Genomic DNA, 26733 nt, shown 5'->3' on the forward strand with positions numbered 1-26733 from the left:
CATGGCATCGTTTTGCCTGCGTACTTGCGTAGCCCCTGCAACGCCTACGGAGCACCGCTGGTTCTGAGGACAGAGCACTGGAAGAGGCCATGGAGGAAGAAGAAGAGGAGGGGGTGGAGGAGAGAGGTGTGTCACAACCAATAGTAGCATTTTGGAGGCGTGGTGGCAGAACAACCTCCAACACTACTGCACCTTGTCCTGCATCCTTCCCAGCAGCCAGAAGAGTGACCCAATGGGCCGTGAAAGACAGGTAACGTCCCTGTCCATGCCTGCTGGACCATGAGTCAGCGGTAATATGCACCTTACCGCTGACCCCCCTGTCCAGCGAGGCAAGGACATTGCCTTCCACAAATGCCGGTAGAGAGCCGGAATCGCCTTCCGTGAGAAAAAGTGGTGTTTGGGGACCTGCCACTGAGGAACCGCACATTGTACAAACTCACGGAAGGGGGCAGAGTCTACCAACTGAAAAGGCAGCAGTTGAAGTGCTAGCAATTTAGCCAAGCTAGCATTCAACCGCTGGGCATGTGGATGGCTGGGAGTAAACTTCTTCCGCCGGTCCAGCAGCTGGGGCAGGGACATTTGCCTGCTATAATCGGACGTGGGTGTACCGCTAGCAGAGTTCCCGGAAGCACTTGGCTGTGACACACCTAATTCTACACCTTCATTCCTCTCAGAGCAGGTTTCAGAGAGGACTGAAGGTCTAGTGGGGTTGGAGATGCCAGCTGATGAGGAGCAAGGAGAGGTCCACTTTGTTCTTTGGTGTGGGTCTTTGAGGTACGCTTGCCAACGAGCTGCATGGCAGGTCAACATATGTCTGGTCAAGCATGTGGTGCCCAAGCGGCTGATGTTTTGGCCACGTGAGATACGCTTGAGACATATGTTGCAAATAGCAGCGGTGCGATCTGATGCACTCGTCTCAAAAAAGGCCCACACCAAAGAACTTTTAGAATAACGCGCAGAGGCAGCGCTCTGCACAGGCGGAGCTCTGCAGTGTGATTCAGTCGGTGTGCTGCCCCTAAGCTGGCCCCTGGAGGGCATCCTGCCTCGTTGGACATGTGCCTCCTCCTCCTCCTCCTCCTCCTCCCTCCTTCCAGGCACCCACGTGGAGTCAGTGCCCTCATCATCCCCTCCCTCTTCATCGCTGTAGCAAACCTGGCAGTATGCTGCAGCTTGTGGAACATGACTGCCAGATTGCTGTCCTTCTTGAGCATCCCCTCTCTCTGCGCTCACGCTACTGCCTTCCTCTAGCTGAGTGTCATCATCAGAGCCCACAAAACACTGGGCATCCTCCTGGAGCATGTACCCAACACTGTGCTCAAAGAGTTCAGGAGACTCCTCAGGAGGACGTGGTGGGTCTAGGGAAGGAGTCACTGATGATGACATTGAGAGGAGGGAAGACGATGCGTTGGCAGCTGCTTTGCGACTACCCTGAGACTGGGTGAGAGAGGATGAGGAGGATGAAGAGGGCTTGGTCATCCACTCTACCAAGTCGTTGGCATGTTGCGGTTCAACATGTCCAGCTGCCGAAAAGAAGGACAAGCATGACCCATGGCCACGTGCTGATGACAATGCACTGCGTCCACGACCAGCACTGTTGTCTCTAGACACAGAGCCTGCTTGCCCTCTTTTATCGGCTCGCGCCTGTCTGCCTCTCCTTGCTGGCCTTCCAGACATGGTAATGGCCTGAAGGGAGTTGGGTAAAACAGCAGTTGGGTAGTTTATATTGTGCTGGAGGCACACACAACTTCCAATAACTCCTGCAGATGGCAATTGGGCTCAAATAGAGAACAGCTATGTAGGTGGATTATAGCGGTATGTACTGGGTACAGAGCACGCAGACAGCACGCACTATCTCCTAACACTACTGACTGCAAGCTCTATTATTAACGATAGATCACTAGCTATATAGGTTAGGTGAATATCGCGGTGTATACTGCGGTCAGGGCACGCAGACAATAACCAGAAAACAGCAGAGATAAAGGGGTATATACAGATGTATACTGTGCTGTGCTGGAGGCACACACAACTTCCAATAACTCCTGCAGATGGCAATTGGGCTCAAATAGAGAACAGCTATGTAGGTGGATTATAGAGGTATGTACTGGGTACAGAGCACGCAGACAGCACGCACTATCTCCTAACACTACTGACTGCAAGCTCTATTATTAAAGATATATAAATATAGTGAAGTGAATAGTGAATATAGCGGTGTATACTGCGGTCAGGGCACAGACAATAACCACTACACAACAGCAAGATAGGAAATCAGCCAAAAACGATCGGTGTGTACTGTGTTGAAGGTACACAGAACACCCACTGCTTCAGATGCTAACACACTACACGAGGCCGCCTCAATGGCGGCCTTATATAGTGTGGGGCGTGCACTACACAGCCTCAGCTATGATTGGCCACAGGCATCCTGCCTGTGGCCAATCATGGCTCTCCTCGCTGCTGGCGCTGCGATTGGCCAAGCATGCGGGGTCACAGTGCATGCTTGGCCAATCATGAGCCAGCAATGCACTGCGCCATCGCAGTGCATTGTGGGCCGTGCGCGCCACATGAATTTTGACGCGAACGGACCAAGAGTTCGGATTTCGTCGAACGGACGAACAGCCAATGTTCGAGTCGAACGTACGTTCGACTCGAACACGAAGCTCATCCCTATTAGCCACTGATCTGCCTATGAACGCAAAGCTGAAAGGAGTGCAGGGCCAGTGTGGCTCTTGGCTTTCAGGCACAACAGACGCAGCACACCATGGCAACATCTCATTTGGCATGTCAAATAGGTTCTGGGGTTCTTGGGTGGCGCAGCGGAAGAGACGCTAGCAGCCGAAAAGGAGGAGTCAGCCGAGGAGGAGAGGGAGGAGGATGGAGTAGGAGGAGGAGAAGAAGAGCCAGGCCTGCATGCAATCCATGGCAGTAAAACCAAATCTTCACGGGTGCCACGGGTTACATGCTTAACGGCCATCAGAAGGTTCACCCAGTGGGCAGTAAAAGTGATATAACTTCCCTGCCCGTGTTTGCTAGACCACGTGTCTGTGGTCAGATGTATCTTGGCACCGACACTGTGTGCCAGAGATACATTCACTTGCCGCTGAACATGGCCATATAGCTCTGGGATGCCCTTCTGTGAGAAATCCTTCCTTCCTGGGACATTCCATTGTGGTGTTCCAATGGCCACAAATTTTCGAAAGGCCTCCAAGTCCACCAGTTTATATGGTAGTAGTTGGCGGGCTATCAGTTCTGACAAGCCAGCCATCAACCGTTGGGCAAGAGGGTTATCCGGCGTCATCATTTTTTTTACGCTCGAACATTTGGCCCACGGAAGCCTGCATTTTTGCAGAAAAACGTGAGGACGGCATGATGGAAGGTGGAGTGGAGGACAATTGTGAGGAGAGAGGGGAAGTAGAAAATGAGGCTGGATGGTGAGAGCCTGGAGCTTGGCTTTATGGGTTCCGTTGCTCCCACTGGGCTAGGTGAAGGCAGCTCATGTGCCTTCTTAAGGTGGTCGTCCCTAGGTGAGTTTTGGGCTTACCGCTACTTATGCGTTTACTGAAATGGCTGCAGATGGCAACACTATTGTCAGCAGCGGACACACTAAAAAAAGCCCACACTGCGGAGCCATGTGCCGGCATCCTGGGAGCGCCAGATGTGACTGCACATGGTTGATGCCTCGCTCCTGATACATTAGCAGTCTGTTTTGTCCCTCCTGTGCAATCTAAGTTCCGCCTGCTTCTCCTCCCTATCTGCTGGTCCATATCTCCCTCTGAACTCCCCTCCTCTTCCTCTCTTGTGGGCACCCACGTGACATCACTAGACACGTCATCATCGACATCACCTTCCCCACCGCTATAATTAGAGATCTCGGAGTAGGCAGCAACAGCGGGGACCAACCTTCTTGAGCTAATCTGGGTACTGTCGTCAGACTGCTGAGTGGCGGTTGTTGCTACCTCCTCTTCCTGATCCAATGCCAAGAGTGGCTGCACATCGGCATGTCTTGTGATGGATCAGAAAATAATTCCTGTGACTCAAGCGGAGAGTATATGATGGTGGTGGTGGTGTTTGTGGTAGTGTCTTTGGGGGTGTACACAGCAGAGAGTGAAAAAAAGGGTGCAGATCGAGAGGATGAGGAGGGTGCAGAAGAGTAAGGCTGAGTGAGCCACTCAACCAAGTCTGGTGCGTCCTTTGCCGTAATCGAACGCACCTTCTGCAATTTGCCACTTTAGCTCAAGCCTGTTGCTCCTGCCCTACCCTACCACCCCTGTGGAAGGGCCTGGTTCTTCCTCTGCCTGTAATTTTTTAAATGACCCTGTGACAAAAGTCTCTAGAGAAGTGCAGTATATGTGGAAGAAGGTATATAACACCCCGCTTCAATCTGTCGTTTTGGGGGGCCACTGGTCTATCACACCAGTTATAATACTTTTTTCTAATTGCGTTTGTCACTCTTTGTAGTATCGCTGCAGAACCGCTCAGCAGTCACAATGCTGCACAGTGGAAGTGCACTATACTATGCTTTCTATATGTGCAAGTATTTTATACGTGTATTACATCCCTATATACTGCACACCAAATAGTACACCTATACCAGTCCTTAAAAGGACCTTTGTGGACCTAATAGTAGCTAGCTAGTAGCTAGTGAATTGCAGACTGTCCCTGCTCCAAAAACCAAGCTGTCCCTCCCTACACTGAGAAATGACAGCTGCAGAATCGGTCAGCAGCACAGCAGTGCAGTGCACTATAATATGCTTTCTATATTTCAAAGAAAGTATATTATACATGTACAACCCTATATACTGTACATCTATAAAAGGACCTTTGTAGACCTAGTAGCTAGTGATTTGCAGACTGTCCCTGCTCCAAACACCAAACTGTCCCTCAGTCCCTACACTGATAAAAGACAGCAGCAGAAGCGTTCAGCACTCAGCAGCACAGCAGTGAAGTATAATAGGCTTTCTATATTTGAAAGAAAGTATATTATACGTATACAACCCTATATACTGTACACCTATACCAGTCCTTAAAAGGACCTTTGTGGACCTAGAAGCTAGTGATTTGCAGACTGTCCCTGTTCCAAACACCAAACTGTCCCTCAGTCCCTACACTGATAAAAGACAGCTGCAGAATCGGTAAGCACTCAGCAGCACAGCAGTAAGCAGTGCACCATAATATACATTGTATATTTGAAAGAAAGTATATTATAGGTGTATTACAACCCTATATACTGTACACCTATACCAGTCCTTAAAATGACTTTTGTGGACCTAATAGTAATAGCTAATTAGCTAGCTAGTGATTAGACTGACTGTCTCTGCTCCACACAGCGTCCTTTCCCTACACTGACAAAAGACAGAATGTAAAATGGCCACCAGATCAGGTCTATTTATAAGGTGGGAGTATGTCCATGTGCTGAAATGTCAGCGCCAGATGTTCGCCGGTTTTGTGAATCGCGAACGAGCAAAATTCGCCGTGAACCGACCGCCGGGCGAACCGCAAGGCCATCTCTATTCTTCAATAGCAACAATAAAAATATATTGTAGAGGTAAAAATTTAATAAAAAAATTAATAAAAAACAAAAGTCTTTGTAAAAAATCGATTGATCAAAGTCCTGAAATAAACCCCCCTTGAACATATAGTTCTAGGAGGTGTGCCCCTGTCAACTCTGAGTCTCTGAAACAAATGCTGCAAAAGGGAGTGAGGCTGCTTTAGGCACGAGCTGGGGGACTCAATCACTATGGAAAAAGGGAAGGCAAAAAAGGAAGAGAAACACCAGGAAAATCCTAGTGCAGCATTATTTTATTTGATTAAAATACAAATGGTTGACAGTATAAGGTGCACTTACATAGTGCTAGTGAGGGTAGGTGCATTCCAGGTCCAGCATCACAGAAGAGCCACTGGGGTGTCCCTGTGGAAGAGTCCACGAGCACCGCGTGTCCACAAGCACCGTTTTCATATACATAGCAAAAAATTAAAAACCCAGTGATGATTAAATCCCACCAAAAGAAAGCTCTATTTGTGTGAAAAATTATATAAATTTCATGCATGCATGACTGCGCAATGCTGAATAGCCAAAAATGCCTTGGTCATGGACGGGGTAAAACCTTCTGGAGATCAAGTGGTTAAATCAGAATATCACCCTCTCCCTCGTGTATCAAAACTTTCTTGTGTCCTAAAAGGGTGGACACTTTCCTTCTTTGAGTTGTGTTTTTTCCTTAGGCCCCTTTCACACTGGGGTGCTTTGCAGGCACTACAGCGCTAAAAATAGCGCCTGCAAAGTGCCCTGAAACAGCTGCCGCTGTCTCTCCAGTGTGGAGCGGTGCGCTGGCAGGACGGCCAAAAAAGTCCTGCAGGCCGCATCTTTGGAGCGCTGTAGGAGCGGTGTATTTACCGCTCCTAAAGTGCCCCTTCCCATAGAAAACAATGGGGCAGCGCTGCAAACCCACCTGCAAAGCGCCGCTGCAGTTTTAACCCTTTTTCGGCCGCTAGCGGGGGTTAAAACGACCCCACTAGTGGCCGAATAGCAATGATAAAACAACGATAAAGCACTGCTAAATAGAGCGCCGCTTTACCGCCAGCGCCCGCAACGCCCCAGTGTGAAAGTAGTCTTATGGTAGTTGCTGGTTGTCCTCCACTTTATTTCTGAGGTCCATCATTTTTTCAGATAACAGCCTCACTCTAGTGGTGCTACCTGTCCTGCTCTGGAAAACCATATTTTTTTTCCTTCCTTATGTTAGAAATTTCCATATTGTACCCTTTTCGTTTAGCCTCTTTAGGCAATTATTCTTTCAGATATTCTTCTAGTAAGATTTTCACATTGGTTGATGTTCGCAGTGGCTGTTGCATATCCCTCAAGTTGGAGTGGTTTTAGATGCCTCACACGTCTAAGAATTTCTATATTTCTGTGCACCTTAATAGACAAAAAAGAAAATAAGATTTTTGTATTTACCGTAAAATCAATTTCTTGAAATTCACAAGGCACACAGTTCCCCCTCTGTGTTTAATGACCCTATGCACTTCATGCTAATAAAACTGAGATATGATGATTAGGGATTATAGTGGTCCTGCAGGTGAAAATCACTTTATAAATCACAGATGACATTGCACATTTTATATTTTTCTCCAGGATGAAATAACAAATGTATTATAATGTAATCAAGTAGCACGGACACCTCACCCCACCCAACTCTATTCTTTTATCATCTCCTGGACAGCGTTTGAACAGTAACAGATTAGTCTGCTGGTTGTTTGCACCAGGCTATAGTTTTTAGAGGAATGACTAGTTCAGTTTTGGTCCCTCTTCTTGAAATACACACATTTTGCTGAAGGGCACATGGGTTTGTATTAGTGAAATAAATAATGGGGTGGTGTTTGGATTCCCCCTATTTATTATAAAATATGTATGAACTTGTCTATTCCTATAATTAGCTAGTCTGTCAAAGTTCTGATAAAGTTAATGGTGATGGTACAACAACAAGGTTAGCTATAAAAATAAACACACTGCTTTAACAAACAAGGGTCTCATTTATTTTCCAAGAAAGTAGGAATTCTAACATAAAAACACAAAAGGAAAATATTAAAGAGCATATAAAATGAAAGAACATAAATGATACTTGTGCAAAAAAAGGGGAGATAACACTGCGCTAAACCTAAAAGAAAAAAGAGAAAAATAACTTTCTGTAGCAGCTAACACTCAAACAGACAAAGTCAAGCAAATTTAAACAAACATATGTGTAGCGCTTAAGCACGTAATTGACGTGTGCCAAAATGAATATAAAATCCAAAAAACACAATAGTGCACAGTATACAGTGTGGAGTCCAGTGGCCAGTGATAAAACTGGTTGATGAAAGTCTATCTGGGAAACTCAAATGTGGATGACAGTCAGCAATGATGTCCCAGAGACAATAACTGAGAAGAGGTATGCTGCTTGAAACACAGGGAACATCGGTACTATAGACACACAATGAGGTACTCTTACCAACAATGGTGGACGCACATACCATACAGCAGTGAGTCAAATATGCTTGTGTTTCTACCGTTGGGTGTAACAACTAAATCCTGGTCCAAAGGGCACACCATGGGGCTGTGGACTGGCGGCCAGAGATGGTCTGTAGACTTGTCCGGGATCTCGAACTCCAACTCGACAGTAATCACAGATTATGGAATATGATATAAAAAATAGGAGAAAAGTGCTCCATATAGTGCAGATCAACCAATAATGCTTTATTGGGATATATTCTCACAATCAAGGAGACATAAAAAAAGGTAAAATAGTCCAATAATAATATAGTGGCATAAAAAACATTAAAAAGCAATGTGGGAACCTCAAATAAGCAGCCTTACACGTTTTGACACGAGTGGTCTTCAACAGGGACATTAGGGCTACAGATCAGTTTAAAGGATAAATATATTTTTGTATGAATATTCCTTAAAACATTTGAAAAGTCAATTCTTTTAACGTGTAACAACAAACATGTTATACTCACCTGCTCTGTGCAATAGTATTGCACAGAGTGACCCCTAACCTCCTCTTCTGAGGTTTCCTGCTTGCAATATTGGCTCCTCCTCTTCTGTGTCTACCCCTATAGTAAGCCACAAGCTATGTTTGCAGACATGCGGGCTCGCTCCTGGGCTGAGCTGTGTGTCTCCATAGACAAACACAGTATGGTTTGGCCCTGCTCCTCACTCTCTGCTCACAGGATCTGACTGACAGCAGCAGGAGACAATGGATCCCACTTCTGCCTGATCCTTCTATGAGAAGAGAAATACAGGGGAGAAGAGCTGAAGTCATGAGTGGCAATTTTTTTTACCCTTGGGCAGGGAATGCATTAATGTGAAAAAACACATTAGCTTTAGAATTACTTTAAAGTCAATGTAAACCCTCATATATACCCAGTGAAGTGGTCATCCTCAGATGATACAGAGAGATTAAACAAATCCTCCTACATAGCTTTTACTTGTTTATCTGTGGTATTCTGCCCCCTACACCCCTTCAAAAGGGCAGAAAAGTCTAAAAATCCTTTGTCATCTTTCAGAAGCACAGAAAAATTGTGTTCTGTATAGACACGTTGTCTGCTGAGCTCTCTACCCCCTCCCTACACAAATTTATGTCACGTGTCAGGAAAACTTCTCAGAAGTGACTGACATACCTCCCAACAGTCCCAGATTCTGCAGGACAGCCCCGGATTCTGCAGGACAGCCAAAGATTCTGCAGGGCAGCCCCGGATTCTGACTTATGTCTCACAGTCCTGCTCAGCTGAACAGTTTCCCGCATTGCCTCTCCGCTGCCCCTCACTCTTCTCCTGCACAGCACATAGGAGGCAGGAGAAATGACAGCCGATTTCTCATCATAACCCCGCCTCAACATTTGTCTGTCAATACCTCACACCCACTGTCATTTCCAATTCTGGGAGCCAACATCCACAGCCTGACATGCAGGCTTTCTGATATATGACAGGTGGGTGATCTTTCTGCACCTACACGCTTTCTCCTCTGTGGTCCAGTTTGTCTATTCTCCTTTGGTCTGCACTTTCCCTCCATCCTGGTTCAGCCACATCTGTTCTCCGCTTTCCTTCCCCACAACTAACATCTCCAGCTCCGCTACTCCTCTCTTTGCAATCAGTGGCTTTAGTCCTGCAGCACAATTATCCAGCTCTCCTCTCCTGCTGGCAGCTCTTCCATGAATCCTGATACACATCACCCCTTCCCACTCATAAATCCCTCTTGTCCTGACACAGCAAACCTCTGTTTTCCTCCACTAGATGCCTGTTCCCTTTCCCTATCTACAGGCACCTTGGTTCAGCCACCAACATTCCCCCTTTCCCTGCCAATAGTTTCTGCTAGACTCCTCCATTCCCCAGATACTTCCCCCCATCCACAGCCCAACTCCCTCCTCTTACAGTAAGCCTACAGTATCTCCCTTTTAGTGGCCTACATCTTAAGCTTAGGATCCCTGTCCCAGTCTTTATCTATTTTATTCATATCCCTGGAACACCCCTCCCAACGCTCCCCCCCCTCTGCCTCATGTAAAGGTGGGATTCTAATGTGAAAAGAGGACTCCATATGCTAATCAGGGATCCCCTGATATAAAGGGAAGACTCCTGATGTAACAGGGTCTCCAGATGTGAAAGGGGACTCTAATGGGAAAGGGGGAATACTTCTGATTTAAAGGGCCACTGCTGATGTGAAGGGAGGACACCTGTTGTAAAAAGGGACTCTTATGTGAAAGGGGAGCACCTGATTTAAAGGGTGGTTCTTAATGTAAGGGGAACTCTTGCTGTAAGGGGGGATTCCTGATGTGAAAAGGGAATTCTGACATTTGGGGGATTCTGTTGTGAAGGAAGACACTCCTGATGTGAAAAGGGGGACTCATCATGTGAAAAGGGGGACTCCTCCTGTGAAGGAAGAAACTCCTGATATGAAAGGGACTCCTAATGTGAGGGGTCCTGTGATGTAAGGGGGAACTACTGAAGTGAAGGAGGTGACTCATGATTTGAAAAGGGAGGCTTTAATGTGAAGGGGGACACCTGATGTGAAAGGTCAGACTTCTAATGTGAAGGGCAGATTCTGATATAAAGGGCGACTAAGTATACATCAGTCCTTAACTGTATCTGAGTGTATACATGTACACATGGCGCATGTTTATGTCAGTGAGCCACTCACTCATAGCACAGAAATTAGGGAGTAATTTGTGGATACAAGGACTGTAGACTGTGTACAGCATACACCATATGTAGACTTAAAGTGATAATAAACCCCCAAAAAATTTTGTATATTGCAGGTTACCAATCATTAGATGTGGTTGCTGCATTCCTTTTCTTTTTTAGACTTTTTTCCCCTCGGTTTCAACCTGGTGATTTGGCCAGCAACACACCTCCTGTATTAGAGAGCCCCACTCTGAAGGAGCACAGGGGCACCTTTGGACAGCAGCATTGTCAGTCTGGGGGGAGGGGAGTGTTAGATGGACTAGCAGATTTAGATACACTAACACTTTATAAGGTTTAGCGAACAGATTAATAAAAGCTGATCAATGTAAGCATCCCTGTCAGTGGTAAATAGTTTGTCAACACACTAATGGCTACATCTGCAGGACAGCTTGTTCTTTTGAAAAACAACAGATGTACTGGCTGGATCATTAGGTGAAAATAGAAGAAAGCCTAAAAAAGAAAGAAAAAGAAAACAAATGCAGCTATCACATTTAGACTGTTTAACCATGCTTTAAGCCACCTCAATATTTTTATTTTCCAATAATCTTTATTTGCTACGTACATATAAAAACATATTATGTTGACTAGAGTGAAAACAAACGGAAACTTCCTTATGTATGACCTGTATACCTTAAAAAGAGAAAGTGAGAGAGAGAGAGATATGGTCCCTAGGAAGTTGTGGTTCCTACTCCTCCAAGAACCCCTAATGGGACCTCTTTTGTTACTTGGGGGAGAGCTAAATCAGGTGTTACTGTTGGACCATATATACTAAATCATGACAAGACTTAACTATGTCAATATTATAATTCACAGCTCCAGACCACTTTTCCCACGGTAACCTCACCTTCTTCTCTTTACCTTGAGGCCATCGCTAGTTCATAACTGTAGTGTAGGTTTATTAGGTCAAGTGTGTGTTCGATAGAAGGGGCTTTTTCCGCTTTCCATGGTCTTGTTATACTCAGTCTTGCGGCTAGTAGGATATGAGTGGTGACATGTCGGATGGGTTGTGGTATAGAATCTATATTGAGGTTTAAGATCGCAAGGTAAGGTGAGGGAGGAACATGTGTGGTGGCAATGTCTGATATGACTTGGAAGATAGTTTCCCAATAGTTGCGAATATTCCTGCACTACCATAAGATGTGGAACATGCCGCCTTTATTTAAGTTGCATCTCCAACAATTGTTGGGTGTATTTGTGTTAAATAGCGCAAGTTTTGAGCGGGTTAGATACCATTTAAGTGACAATTTTGAAGTGAGTTTCCACAAAGCTGAGCATTTAGTTGCTTTGTATACGGATTGTAGTGCACGTGGCCATTGACGTTCAGTGTATGCTTGGCCTAGATCTTTTTCCCAGTGTATGTGGAAGGGGGGGTTTGTAAAAATGAGTTTTTGGTGCAGTAGGTTGTAGAATAGTGATATCCCTTTAGGCTTGGGGGATGATCCAGAGAAGAGATCTCATGATTTTGGGGGTTTTGTGTATAGAGGAAAGCCTTGTGATTCCAGACAGTGCTTGACCCTGATGTAAGTGAACAATTCCGTGTGTGGTAGCGTAAATTTGCATTGTAGAAGGGAGAAGGATTTCAGATGAGAACCTTGAAGTAGGATGGATCTGATGCCCTGACATGACCTATGGGACAGAGATAAGTCTGGTGAGAGGTGGTGCATTGTTTTGATCGGGATAGGGGTTGAGGGGGTTGTGGCTGAGCTATGGTTGGATTGGGCTAGTGTTTTCCATGCATGAGCTTTATTCATGAGGGGGTAATATCACCGGTAATTGCCATCTTAGGGGGGTGCTCATCATAGTAACAATGAGCTTTCAATTTTACTTCACAGCTTATGTGACTTTGGGAGGAATCAGTTGGTCAGTTGGTCCAGTACAGAGGCCAAGTGGTAATACTCAAACTCAATGGTCCCTGCTCCTCCTGCCAATTTGTGTTTCATTAGCGTTGCGTGTGTGCATCGAGGCTTAGCTCCTTTCCAAATACATCTGTTAAGTAAGGTTTGTAGGGATTTGAATAAATGTCTAGGTATGGGGATGGGAAGTGTTCTGAAAAAGTAGAGAATTTGCAGTAGGTAAAGCATTTTGAATGCTGCAAGTCTACCAGACCAGAATAGTTCACGTTTTGTTATATTTTGGGTGTCAGTGTGAAGTTTGGTGAGAAGGTATTTGAAGTTGGCTGAGAAAAGTTGTTTGACTAATCTTTTAAGTTGAACCCCAAGATAGGATACACTGTGGTCAGACCATGCAAAGGGGTACTGGATCTGTAGTAGGTTTTATGTAGTAGTGTCAAGTTTAAGGTCTAGTATGTGTGATTTGGACATATTCAGTCGATAGTATGACACTTTACTAAACCAGTCCAGTGTTTTTTGGACTTCTGCTAAAGAGGAGGTTGGGTTTGTAAGGATCAGGATTATGTCATCCGCAAAGAGGCTGATTTTTTTGGGAGTTTTGTCTATCATTAGGCCCGAAATTAGAGGGTTTGACCGCACATGTTCCGTCAAGGGTTCCATCGGTAGGTTGAAAATGATTGATGAGAGAGCACACCCTTGGCGGGTGCCATTCTTGATGTTGAATGGTTGGGATAACATATCTGTGGAGTAAACTTGTGCTGACAGTGTAGAGTAAAGTGCCATAATGGCCCTGTATACGTGGTCCCTGAAACCTAATTTTTGGAGGACCTAGATAGTAGATAGTTTCAATGCACCCTGTTGAACACCTTTTCTGCGTCTAAAGAGAACAGCAGAGAAGGCATTCCGCTGGATTCAGCATGGTGGATTAAATTGATTATACGTCTGATAGCATCAGGTGCTTGGCTCCCTTTGGTAAATCTTGATTGGTCCATATGAATGAGGTCTGGCATAACGTCTAGTAAATGTCTGGCAATAGTCTTGGCATCGATTTTTATGTTCAATTTCAGCAGGGATATAGGGCGAACATTTTGGGGAGATGTTGAGTCCTTGCCCTGTATAATTATTGCATTTAAGGATTCCTTAGCGAAGCTGGAAGAGAGGGCAGCAGCGTTGAAAAGGTGAGATAGGTGTGGGAATAATTGAGTGGCAAAAGTTTTGTAGTATTCCCCCGTTAATCCGTCAGGACCTGGTGCTTTCCCCGGGGGTAGGGAGTTTATTGTGGCGAGAATTTCTAGGTCTGTGAAGGGTTCATTTAACTGTTGTAGTTGTGATTCTGTCAGAGTAGGGAGTGTAATTTGTTGTGAAAAAGCGTGAATATCCTCATCTGAGGAGTGGAATGTGGAAGTGGTAGTCACTAAAAGCATTCACAATGTCTTGCGGGTTGGTCAGGTGTGCTTTGGTGTTTGGATGGATTAAGTGGCTTATATTGGCTTTGTCCTTTGAGGTGTTATGCCAACTTTTTCCCCACTTTGTTAGATGTGGAGTAAAAGGTGGCCGTAATCATGCACTGTACATGTTCAAAGGAATGCAGGAGAAGTGATCACAATTCCTGTCTCAATGACAACAATTGTGACATCCATGTCGGGGTTGGGTCAGTTTTATGTTGGGCTTCAATGCTAGCTGTTTGTGAGGTAAGAAAATCAATTTGCTGCATCCTCCTCTTCCTGCATATAGAGCTTAGTTTCATTATGGTACCTCTAATAACGGCTTTATGCGCGTTCCACCCCATGCTGAGGTAAATTATGACCTGGAGTAGGTGGAAGTCCACATCTTTCTTTATGGTGATAAGAACACTCCTCTTTTTGGAGTGGAAGGTAGCATGGTAGATGTGGGAATACTTGGTATTGGAGCAGAGGGCTGTTGACGAGGGTAGTAAGTGCATCTCTTGGACATATAGGATGTCACTTTTGAGTTTCTCAGCCATGGAATAAGGAGTGGTGTTTAGCTGGATAGTTCAAACCCTTAGCGTTTAGAGATAGGGCAGTGATGGGCATGACTGGTTTCCAGGCGTGTAGTAGGATGTGGAGAAAAAGGTAAACACTTACAGTTAGATGTTAAGAGTCCGTACGTGGGCTGGGTGGATGGTGCCAGAAGTTTGGGTCCGGTGGAGATGAAGTTTGTGGTACTATGCTGTGTTGCTAGAGCAGCTGTGTAAACAATAAGTCAGGTTAGATTGATACAGGTAAAACTTATATGCACTTTTCTGTTTGTTGTTGGATCTTCGCAGAAAAGGATAGGAACCTAAGGAACAGGGTTACATATGAAAACAAGAAGCTGAGTTCAGCTATTCTGCTGTGGGGGGGGGGCAGTTAATAACTGAAAAGGACTGTGCAGACTATATTGAACAGTGAGAGTGAGGGAGAAGGGTTTGTTGTGGTGTTAGGCCCGGCTGTGCAGATGTAGACTACACTTTGGTACTTGGGATCGACGAGGTTGCAAGGGTCTGCATTGCTGTAAAGATGGATCTACCCACTTGGGGTGTTCTAGGATGATGCCCCATTCATGTAGTAGGTGTATGCCCTTTTGTAATACGCTCACAGTATGTGTGGTGGCATTCCTGGTGATGAGGAGGATTGCTGGGTATCTCCATTTATAATGAATTTCTGCAGCATATATTTTGATAGGTCTGGGAAAATCTGAACTCCCTCATATGGTCAGGGTAAGGGTGCTTTGGACCTAGCTTCTGACATTCTCTCTTTGACGTGGAAGAAATGTACTCACATGAGCACGTCTCTTGGTTCAGACGCCGCTAGATGGGGTGGTTTTGCGATTCTGTGAATCCTGTCAATGATAATGTCTCTGGGAGATGCGTCAGGTAGGATAGTATGCATAAGGTCCCTTGCATATTTAAGCAGGACTGCTAAGGGGACTGTTTCAGGGACCCCCCCCCCCCCGTAATTTGACATTGTTACGTCTCGAGCGGAATTCCAAATTGGCCGGCTTGGCCTGTACCCATTCCTGCACTTTCCTTACCTCCTCATATGTATCAATTAGGTCATTCATAGTAGTTGTGCATTCAGTCATACCCGCTTTGATATTAGTGACCCTGTTTTCCATATGATGCATGTCAGTGGAGATTTTATGGAAAAGGGAGGACAGATCTGTCATCAGTGATGACTGTAGCGATATGAGCATGTCTTTAAGGGTAGTATCCATGGTAGTATTCATGTCTGGCTGCCCTGTGATGGGAAAGGATGTCATGGAGCTGTGCAGAGCCTGGTTGGAGCTCAGAGGATTGAAGGCCTGGGCCTCGAGTAGCGGTAATGGCGGTGCGGTGCATCCATCTGCATTCAAACTTTGGTGGGGCTGCTCGTGAGGGGATCTGCTTCTGGGTCCAGTGTGGGGGGAAGAAGGATGAGCTGAGAGGCCCATTTCTTCCTGTTTGGCATCGGGAAGGTCCGTGTAGGCCTCTTGTGGCTAGGCCGCCGCCGCCATCTTAGGGAGTACTGACCTTGTCCTCAGGGGAAAACATGAAGGATGTCAGTTTTCTGGGCTTAAATTCTCCCATCCGCTTGCGGGACATTGCTGGCTGGCTCCAAGGGATGTCGCGGAGTGGTGATGGCAGGGCTGTGTTGCGATGGATGGGCCTGTGTCGTTACGGTGTTCTCCCTCACAGCGGGGCTAGAGAGCTATGCGTCCATCTCTTAGCCATGCCCATTTCTGTCATGGTGCACACCACATGTCTTTTCCATCACCAGGTGTCCATCATTTCCAAGTTCCAAAGTTTGGAGGTATGGACTCATGCTGATAACAGAGTAACGAAGTACCAGAGAGAAATGACACTTAGAGCTTTGGAGAGAGACAAGTAAACACTACAGATACACGTGCTTTGCTCAGATTTCATGACTGAGGTTTACAACGACTTTAAATTACCTTCCCTAAGCATCTCCCCAAAATGTTTTATACTCATTTGTCAACACTGCAAACTCTCCCAATCAATCCATTGGTTCTTCTGCACATATGCAGAAAAAAAAAACAATGATTTATATAGAGAGGTTGTCTATTAATCAACCAATCAATAGACATAACATAGAAATGAAGGAGATTGTTTCATACTGTATGTGGGCAGAAGATCAGAGGGACAAGGGTGGGTTTATGGCTCTCCATCAGGAGAGGGCTGCCAGCCTTAGGCCTGGGGGGCAAATCCAGTCAAGTGGCCCATTAAACCACAGAATCAGATCACCATCCATGCCCACCTGGTTTTATATAGGATATTGATGTTGTTAGAACCTGGAACGTCTAGTCACCCTAGGCTAGTGGCCAACACGCCATGGCCAGCAGGCTCAACAGGCCAGCAGGACCCACAGGCTGGGATCAGCTCCCAGCAAGACCCAGAGGTCCATGGTCAGCTCCCAGCAGGACCCACAGTCTGTGGGTCCTGCTGGGAGCTGACCATGGACCTCTGGGTCTTGCTGGGAGCTGACCATGGACCTGTGGGTACTGCTGGCCACTGACCTGTGGGTCCTGCTGGCTGCTGGTCATGGCCTGTGGATCCTGCTGGCCGCTGGCCATGACCAGCTCCCAGATGGACCTACAGGACATCGACCAGCAGGACTCACAGGTCAGCTGGACCCACAGGCCATGGCCAGCAGGATCAACCGGCCATGGCCAGCTCCCAGCAGGACCCATAGGCCATGACCAGCTCGCAGCAGGACCCAGAGTGTTGAGGGCTATTTTAAGGTTACTGGGTGGGCACTGGGGCAGGGTGAAGGGGGTATATGGGAGGGATAGATGGGATGCGGGGGTCAGCTGGGGATGTCAGGGTCTCTCACCTCAGCAAGGGCTGCCAGCTCAGCTCAGAAGGTCCCCGCACGGCCTTCTTCAGTCCTGGGGGGTGATGCTCCTGTCCTAGGGTCAAGTAACATTGCAGCCAGTGCCCTGTAGATATTACATTCATATCAGATCTTTCCCCTTAAGTGCTTACAGCTTAATGTCTAAACAACAGTTATATAATCACTACCAGAACCATTCTTTTGTAGAAGCCAAGTGACCTCCCTTTATTTTTTGGAGAAAAAGAGGAAATGCCTGCAAACACAGGAAAAACACTTGAATTAAATGCATATCCTGATAGAAACTGGAATCCCAGCACTGCAAAGCAACATTGGTAATCAACATAAAATATTTATGACCTTGGCATGCGTTATAACCAATAAAAAGCAAATCAAAAATAGATTTATTACACAATAAAGCAGACAAGTGGCATCGGCCCCTGTATAAGTGAGCAAATAACTTGCAAATATAGATTCAAAAATAAATAATTGGGATAAGTTATTAATGCAATCTAATTCTGAAAGTCAAAAGTCTTTGGAAAAAGTTTCTAAACTATGCAAAATAGCCTTCCAAACCAGAAGAAAAGTGATTAGAAATTGAAAATCTGCAGTTTTGGTTTCATTAAATCTAAATCTTTCGCTCTCAGAGCAGTGACTTAGCTTACTTATTCAGATTTATAAATAAATAAATAAAATGTACAGAAATAATATAACAGTAATAAAATACAAGCTAAAATAATTACATTTTTATAGGTGATAGAGATAACTAATGGAATGTTTAAAGGTTAAACACTGACCTCTAGTGGAATATTAGAAGAAAACACATTTAAAGTTGTAACTTCACATTTTAATCAAATGCCATCAGTAAAATGGTGTGCAGAAATAAAATAGCTATTTTTATAAGTTATACTTATAAACTGTTCAGTATTTAAGATGGTCTTGGGCCTTTAAAAAAAAAAAAATGATTTTGGTCACTTTGTCCACTTCCATTCTGTAAAAAAGCTAGGAATATTCTGCTTGCTGGTTTGTAAACCAAAATAGAATCTATTGAACCATGACTGAAATATCAGCAACAAAAATAGATAGCAACACTCAGTTGCCCTTTATGGTAGCTTGATGCCCTTCCAACCTATATAAATAAACAAACTTTCCTATAAAATGGAAGTGGAATAACTAATATAGTGCCTTCCTGTCTTAAATATTATAATTTTTTTCTAAAGTGATCAGTATAAGAAACTTTCACATTTTGTAGACACATGCTCCTGCTTCGAATTGGTATTGATATGTAGTGCTACCCTTTGGGCTTTTATAGTCTTACTACTAAAATGATATAGTCTTGCTAATAAAATTATACTTTTTTTTTATCATTGACATTTTTACTTTATGCCCTGTTGTCAATGTAACAAAAAGCAATTTGAAATCTATGATTTTAGTGTTGTCAACAGAACAGGAGAACAGAGAAGATATTTCAATTGTTTGCCTGTTCCAGTGACAGCTGTCAAAAATTTATTTCCCTCTGAGATTCAACTCTAAAGTCTCTCAGACAGGCAGCCTGTACACTGATTATAATATTATAGGTCATATTAGCTTAATTGTGTGTAGTTTAATAGTGCTTAAAGTGATATTAAAGGCTGTTTTAAAAAAAACAAAAAAACAAACAAACATGTTATACCTACCTGCTCTGTGTAATGGTTTTGCACAGAGCAACCCTTATCCTGCTCTTCCTGATCTGCCGCTTGTGCTCCCGACCCCCTCGTGCTGAGCACCTCCATATCAAGCTGCTATTCAGACAGGCCCCATCCCGGCTTTCTCCTCAATGGTTCATTGGCTGTGATTGACAGTAGAGGAAGCCAATGGCTCCCACTGCTGTCTCGGCCATTGAGGAGGCAGAGACCCCAGTGCCTTTATAACCACTTTAAAATTTGAAATACTACTAATAAATTTTTCCAATTCAATGTTACATAATATCACTTGAATTCTTTTTATTTGATCAATTCATATAACTGGTAAACTGATTACCTGATTTGATTAACTACCTACTTGCTATTTAAAATTTTGTTTATCTACGCAACAGGTGCAGCGTTATCACTAATTTAATCGATGCATAACAAAACTGTACAATTTGTTGCTATGGAGGTTTTTGGCTATTCACAACTATGAAGCGGTAACCACAAAATAGAAAACAGACTTAACAGAAAACGTCTAAAACAGTGCAGTTGATTTACTAAAACTGAAGAGTACAAAATCTGGTGCAGCTCTGCATAGAAACCAATCCGCTTCCAGGTTTTATTGTCAAAGCTTAATTGAACAAGCTGAAGTTAGAAGCTGATTGGCTACCATGCACAGCTGCACCAGATTTTGCACACTCTAGTTTTAGTATATCAACTCCAGTGTTTCTCAAAATTTTGTACCTGAACCAGGGACATTGCTAGGTGACAAAAAGACCAGGGGCTTCAACCCAAAGTCAGAGCCCGGCACTGGGGAGGGGTGGGGGGTGTTACCTACCTGACAGGCACTGACTTACCTGACATACAATGACCATTACACTCACCTACCTGACACACACTAACCTACCTGGCATACACTGACCTACCTGACACGCACTGACCTACCTGACACTCACTGACCTATCTGACACACACTGACCCACACTGACCTACCTGATATACCTGACACACACTGACCTACCTGACCTACCTGACACACCTGACATACACTGACTCACAGAGAGAGCGAGAGAGAGGGAAATAGAGAGAGAGAGAGGAGTGGGAGAGGGAGACAGAGAGAGGCAGAGAGACACAGAAAGAGAGAGAGAGAGAGAAAGACAGAGAGAGAGAGACAGAGACAGAGAGACACAGAAAGAGAGACAGAGAGAGATAGAGAGAGAGATACACAGAGAGACACACGGAGACACAGAGAGATTCACAGAGAGACAGGGAAAAAGAAAGAGAGAGAGAGATAGAGAGATAGAGAGACAGAGACAGAGAGAGAGACACAGAGACAGAGAGAAGAGACAGAGAGACACAGAAAGAGAGAGAGATAGAGAGAGAGATACACAGAGAGACACACGGAGACACAGAGAGATTCACAGAGAGACAGAGAAAAAGAAAGAGAGAGAGATAGAGAGACAGAGAGACAGAGAAAAAGAGGCAGAGAAGGAGAGAGACAGAGAGAGAGAGAGACAGAAATATATATATATAGAGAGAGAGACAGACACAGAGAGAGACAGAGAAAAAGAGAGAGCCAAAGAGAGAGAGACACACACACAGAAAAAGAGAGAGAGAAGGAAAGAAAGAGACAGAGAGAGAGAGTGACAGAGAGAGAGATAGAGAGAGAAACACACACAGAGACAGAGAGAGACAGAGACACAGAGAAATACACAGAGAAAAAGAGAGAGAGAGAGAGAGAGAGAGTGACAGAGAGAGAGATAGAGAGAGAAACACACACACACACAGACAGAGAGAGACAGAGACACAGAGAAATACACAGAGAAAAAGAGAGAGAGAGAGAGAGAGAGAGAGAAAGAGAGAGAAAGAGAGACAGAGAGAGACACAGAGAGAGACAGAGTAAAAGAGAGAGAGACAGAGACAGCGAGAGAGAGAAAGAGAGACAGAGACAGAGAAAAAGAGAGAGGGAGACAGAGTGTGTTGCTATGGCCATTTGTATAGTGGCTTTATTGCACTAATATAGAGTTAAATTTAGTAACAGCATATGTTTGCAGAGGCCCTTCCCCCTCCTATTATATGTAAATAAACCAGATGGATAACTTTGGAGACGCTTTTGTGAGTTGGACTCTGAGCAAGAAACTATGAAGGACATCTTGACCTCTAAGTTGAATAACTGTTTAGTTTATTTAATGTGTACATATTGTACATGCTTATATTTGTATGCATATTTTGTAAGCTATAAGTTGTGTTGTTTTGTGCATCCTACAGTTTGCATGTGCAGATTTTCCCTGTTTAGTAAAGCATTGATAGACTTCAGAAGTCTAAGCTTCCTTGGTTTTACCACAAGAACTTAGATAGATAGACGGAAAGCATTACAATGTGGGCTCGTGGCCTGGATTTGTGCTAAAATTTCAACTGAAGCAGATCTGTTTTCTGTGGTGTGTTTTGTTGCTTGTGCTGGGGGAAAAATGCTGTGTACATTGTTTAGGAAGAGTAAGGCTGCAAAGGTTTCTGGTGTCCAGGAGGACTTGAAGGCGTGCACCCTTCCTATCTGGGCCAGAAATAGTCAGTGGATGCCTGTTGCAAGGGAGCTATCTGGATATGCTTCTCCTTTGAACAGAGCTTGGGGGGATGGAGTCTCTGATCTTTCCTCAGATTTTAGTCTCAAAAGTTTTGGGTTCAGTAAGGGAGAGATGTGGGCAGTTGCTGTGTTGGTTTGCACTTCCTGCATGCTCTACATATTGAATCTGAAAAGAGGGAAAAGGCGGAATTAGAAAGAGATTTACTGAGGGAGCAGCTTGCAGTGGCATTCAAGTGTTTGAAAGAAACTGCAAGTAAGGCAAAAGATTTAGAAAGGAGGGTAATCAAAGTTAAACCTGCAATGGCTTTGAAGTGTGTTCAAACCCCTGTAGGCCAAGCTGAAGATTTGAATGAGCGGTGTGCAGCCCCCATGACCAAGTCTAATGATGCGCTAACAAAGGACAAAGGCCCAAAGCCTGTAAGCAGAAGTAGGACATGTGCCACTGTTACTTCTCATAACCGGGAAGCAGAGGATTTGATCAGCTCAAATGACAGAATTGATTCAGATACAAGGGAGGCAAGGCCTATGATCTCCAGGAGACACATGTGGATTGATTTACTTAAGGTGGGGGTCCCTAAAGAGGAAATAGATGGGATTCCTACACCAGCATTGTTTAAGAAGTGAAAAAAAATGGTTGGAAATGGTAGATTCAGTCACATTAAGTGTTTCTGTTGCCATAAAATGGGGCATTTTTGCAAAAATGTGCCATGCTGTGAAGACTGGACAACAGCAGGCCTGTGTGCTTCCCAGGACAGCATGAAGAGACATGCAAGTTTATATGTTATGTTGGAAGTCAATGCCTTTCCATGAAAGTGTTTCAAGGCAACAGTGGGCACCCTACAATAGCTTTGCAGTTAAAAATGGGCAGATAGAGAAAGGAGAGAGAGACACACATAGACACAGAGAGACAGAGAGAGAGGGAGAGAGGCAGAGAGAGACAGAGAGAGAGAGACCGAGAAAAAGAGAGAAAGAGAGAGAGACAGAGAGAGAGACATAAAGAGAGACAGAGAGATAGAGAGACACAGAGAGACACAGAGAAAAAGAGAGAGACAAAGAGAGAGAGACACACACACAGAGACAGAGAAAAAGAGAGAAACAGAGGGACATAGAGAGAGAGAGAGAGAGACACAGAGACACTGAGAGCGATAGACAAAGAGAGACACACAGAGAGACAGAGAGAGAGAGAGACATAGAAAAAGAGAGACAGAGAGACAGAGAGAGAGAGAGACACACACAGAGACAGAGAGACAGAGAGAGAGACATACACACACACACACATAGGCAGACAGAGAGACACAGAGAGACACAGAGAGAGAGACATAGAGAGAGACACACACAAACAGAGAGAGAGACACAGAGAGAGAGAGAGAGATAAAGAGAGAGAGAGACACACACACACCGAGACAGATAAAAATAGAGAGAGTGACAGAGAGAGAGAGACACAGAGAGAAACAGAGAAAGAGAGAGAGAGAGAGAGAGACAGAGACAGAGAAGCAGAGAGAGAGAGAGAGAGAGAGAGAGAGAGACAGAGAGAGACAGATAGAGAAAGTGAGAGAGGCAGAGAGATACAGAGAGAGACAGAGAGACAGAGAGAGATGGAGAGAGACAGACAGACACAGAGAAAGAGACACAGAAAGAGAGAGAGAGAGACAGAGACAGACAGAGAGAGAGAGAGAGTCAGAGTGAGAGACACACACACACAGAAAAAGAGAGAGACACAGAGAGAGACAGAAATAGAGAGAGAGAGAGAGGAGAGAGCTGCAGCAGCAGCACTAAGAATGAGCTCCTGAAAATTCATCACTTTATACCTTGTAATGGGAAAAATTTAAAGACAAAAACAGGAAAAATGAGACTACACACAAGACAGAGACAAACAAGAAGAAATAATGCAACAAAAAAGAGGAGTTTAAAGATAAAAGATGCAAAAACAGCAAAAAAGCAAGACCATCTAGCGGACAAGTATCCAGCATCAGAGAGCATCCAGCACTGAAGGAATCAAACAGCGACACAAGGTAGGACCATCTTACTATAACAGCAAACACAGAAACATATAGAAAATATTTTTTATGCAAACTTCTATACTTAAAAATGGAACAGCAGATAGCAAATACTCCAAACACAGACCCCATTACACAAGCCAAAGCCAGCAGGGGGTCTGATGTCTTGGAGATTGTTTACTCAGAGGGAGAAAAGAACAAACAAACAAAGAAAGCCATGAAAAAAGAACTTCTTAAGCAGAGACTCTATTTGCTGACTTCACCAGTACTGAACATGACAGAAAGAAAACTGATTTGTTATTCTATACTGAGAACACTGAAGCCTGGCATACAGCTTTCTGTAAATACTACAAGAATATTACAAAGGGAGGTATCTGCATGGGCAGACAGATCAAGGTCAGGGATGAGTAAGATAACTGTGTGGTACTCACCCTGAACATATATCACAATGGCACCATCGTGGCACAAGGCATAGAGGAACAATTAGAGGAGTTTAAGCTTGTACTCAGAGTCACTCTGTGGATAGTAAGGAAAGGAACAACGAGCAACAAGGAAACAAAGACCTGAAGTGTGCCAGGGTCACGTGGTCAGTAAGCCTAAAAGGGGGCATACCCAAGTATGAAATGTAATGAATGAAATTAAAAGAAAAAGGGGATGGGTGGGTGGGACACGAGACCCAACATCCACGAGGAGGAGGCAGAGGAGGGCAGGCTTTATGCAGCCTGACTCCTCCTACAAATACAGGCTTACCCTGCAGTCAGCCTTACACTTGTACTCAGAGTCACTCTGTGGATAGTGGGGGAAATGAACAACGAGCAAAACAAGGAAACAAAGACCTGAAGTGTGCCAGGGTCTCGTGGTCAGTATGCCTAAAAGGGGGCAAAAAATAACACAGTAGGAAGAAAGCTCAACAACCAGATGACACAGTGAATAACGTCTAACCTGGGGTGGCGACAAATGAGTTATGCATTTATCCGCAGAGAAGGAAGCGCTAGGAAAGGCAGTAGAGGACCAACCCAGCGTTAGACAAATGTAACACACACACGCTTGCTTTAACCGAACACCAAGCACCACACCTTGCCAGGCTCCAGGGACCTGACAACAGTGCCGCTCTGAAAGCCACGCCCCGCGAGCATGCAGATGTAACAGAAAAGGCTGGGGTGCCAACTAGTAGATTGGCTAAAGTAAGTGAGACCCTGGGCCAGAAGCACCACTCCCCTGGCTTTAGGAACCACAAAGCCAGCTATAGCACCCCCTTGAGCCCCAACCCGGTGACCAACGCAAAAGGAGACCTGAGAGTATGTGAACGTCATAAAATAAAACCCACAATAGAAAGTCAGCTGAGCACAGCAGGGAGTCCACACCGCTGGAACCCTGGATGGCTTCAAACGAAAAAGCAGAAAAATAAACAACCTAACAGATCATTCAGCATGAAATGCTGGGACTTAACTCGATATGCCCAGAAAGTGCTGAGGGCTGATGCAAGCTGGAGGAGGCAAAAAAGGGAACAAAAACAAAACAAAAAAGAAAAGCAAAAAAGGAACTAGATGTTTAACCATCAGGACTGGAAACCTAACCTGGAAACCTGCCAAGCAGTGTCATGGGCTTTCCTAGAATTTAAAACAAATACCCAATGATCAAGGCTGCAGTGCCAGCCAAATGGAAAACCAATCTACCACAACTGGAACTGAAAAGAAAGTACGACACTGGAACCTGCTTCTGAGACCCGAGCCTACAGATACTGGCCCGGGCCCCACAAAAGCCCCTGAGCCAGAAGAAGCTGCGGATCAGCGAAAGGCTGACTAACCAATCGTTCTATACCCCAGCGCAACTCCTGGCCGGATGCAGCTAGGAAATTTAAAGATAGTGAGGAATGGCACCCAACTGATCAGGAACACAACTAGCGAGAGAACCGTGATCAGACAAAGAAAACCTGTGACAAGAACAAAACCTGCGATAAGGAAACGTGACTGAACAAGAAACAAGAGTAGCGTGATCTGATCACCGTGAGCGGCATAAGAACCAAGGCTGCTAGAAAACACAACTTGCCTAGGAAATGCAGGTTGCACGAGAAACGTGAAAGGACAAAACCACCAGAGAAAACCCTGGGGAGTACACAAGAGAAAACCCTGGGGGGTAAACAAGAGAAAACCCAGGCAAGCGAGAGAGAAAACCTGGAAAGCGAGAGAAACCTGGAACGCGAGAGAAACCTGGAAAGCGAGAGAAACCTGGAAAGCAAGAGAAACCATAAAATGCACGAGAAACCGTAGTTGCATGAACCGTCAACTGTACCACGGGAATATGTCAGAACCATGGGAATACGTCAGAAAACGCTATAAAAACATGGGGAAACGTCAGAAACATGGGAAACGCAAGAAGTTGCATGAGACATTTTACAAATTACATCTGATATGTAAATTGCATGAGAAACATAACATGCCTGAGAACCATAAATTCATGAGAACCATAAATGCGTAAGAACTGTAAATCGTTTAAAAACCGTCAACTGCCTGCGAAACGCACGAGAAACGCAATTGTATGAGAAACCGTAAAATTGCATGGAAAACCATCAATTGTATGAGAAACACCAACTTCATAAGAAAAGTAAATCACATGAGATACCCAAATCGCACGAAAAACAAAATTGCGTAAGAATCGTAGCTTTCATGAAAACATCAACTGTATGAAAACCGTGAAATTGCATAAACTGTGAATTGCATGAGAAACGACAATGCCAGTGAAACCAAAACAAAAGAGTAAGAAACGTGCGTGAAAAAACAAAAAGCATGAGAACGTCAAATCGAATGAGAACGTAAACGAAACGAGAACATAACTGCATGAGAACGTAAAACGAACGAGAACATGACTGCATGAGAACGTAAAACGAACGAGAACATGACTGCATGAGAACGTAAAATGAACGAGAACATGACTGCATGAAAACGTAAAACGAACCGAGAACATGACTGCATGAAAACGTAAAACGAAACAAGAACATAACTGCATGAAAACGGAAAATGCAACCGCATGGAAATGCAAATGCATGGAAACGCAAATGCAAGAACTGCAAATACAAGAAACGCAACCGCATGAGAAACGCAACCTCAT

The sequence above is a fragment of the Lithobates pipiens genome, unplaced genomic scaffold, assembly GCF_037356315.1.
Source record: "Lithobates pipiens isolate NorthernLeopardFrog02 unplaced genomic scaffold, aLitPip1_a1.2 Scaffold_18, whole genome shotgun sequence".
NCBI lineage: Eukaryota > Metazoa > Chordata > Amphibia > Anura > Ranidae > Lithobates > Lithobates pipiens.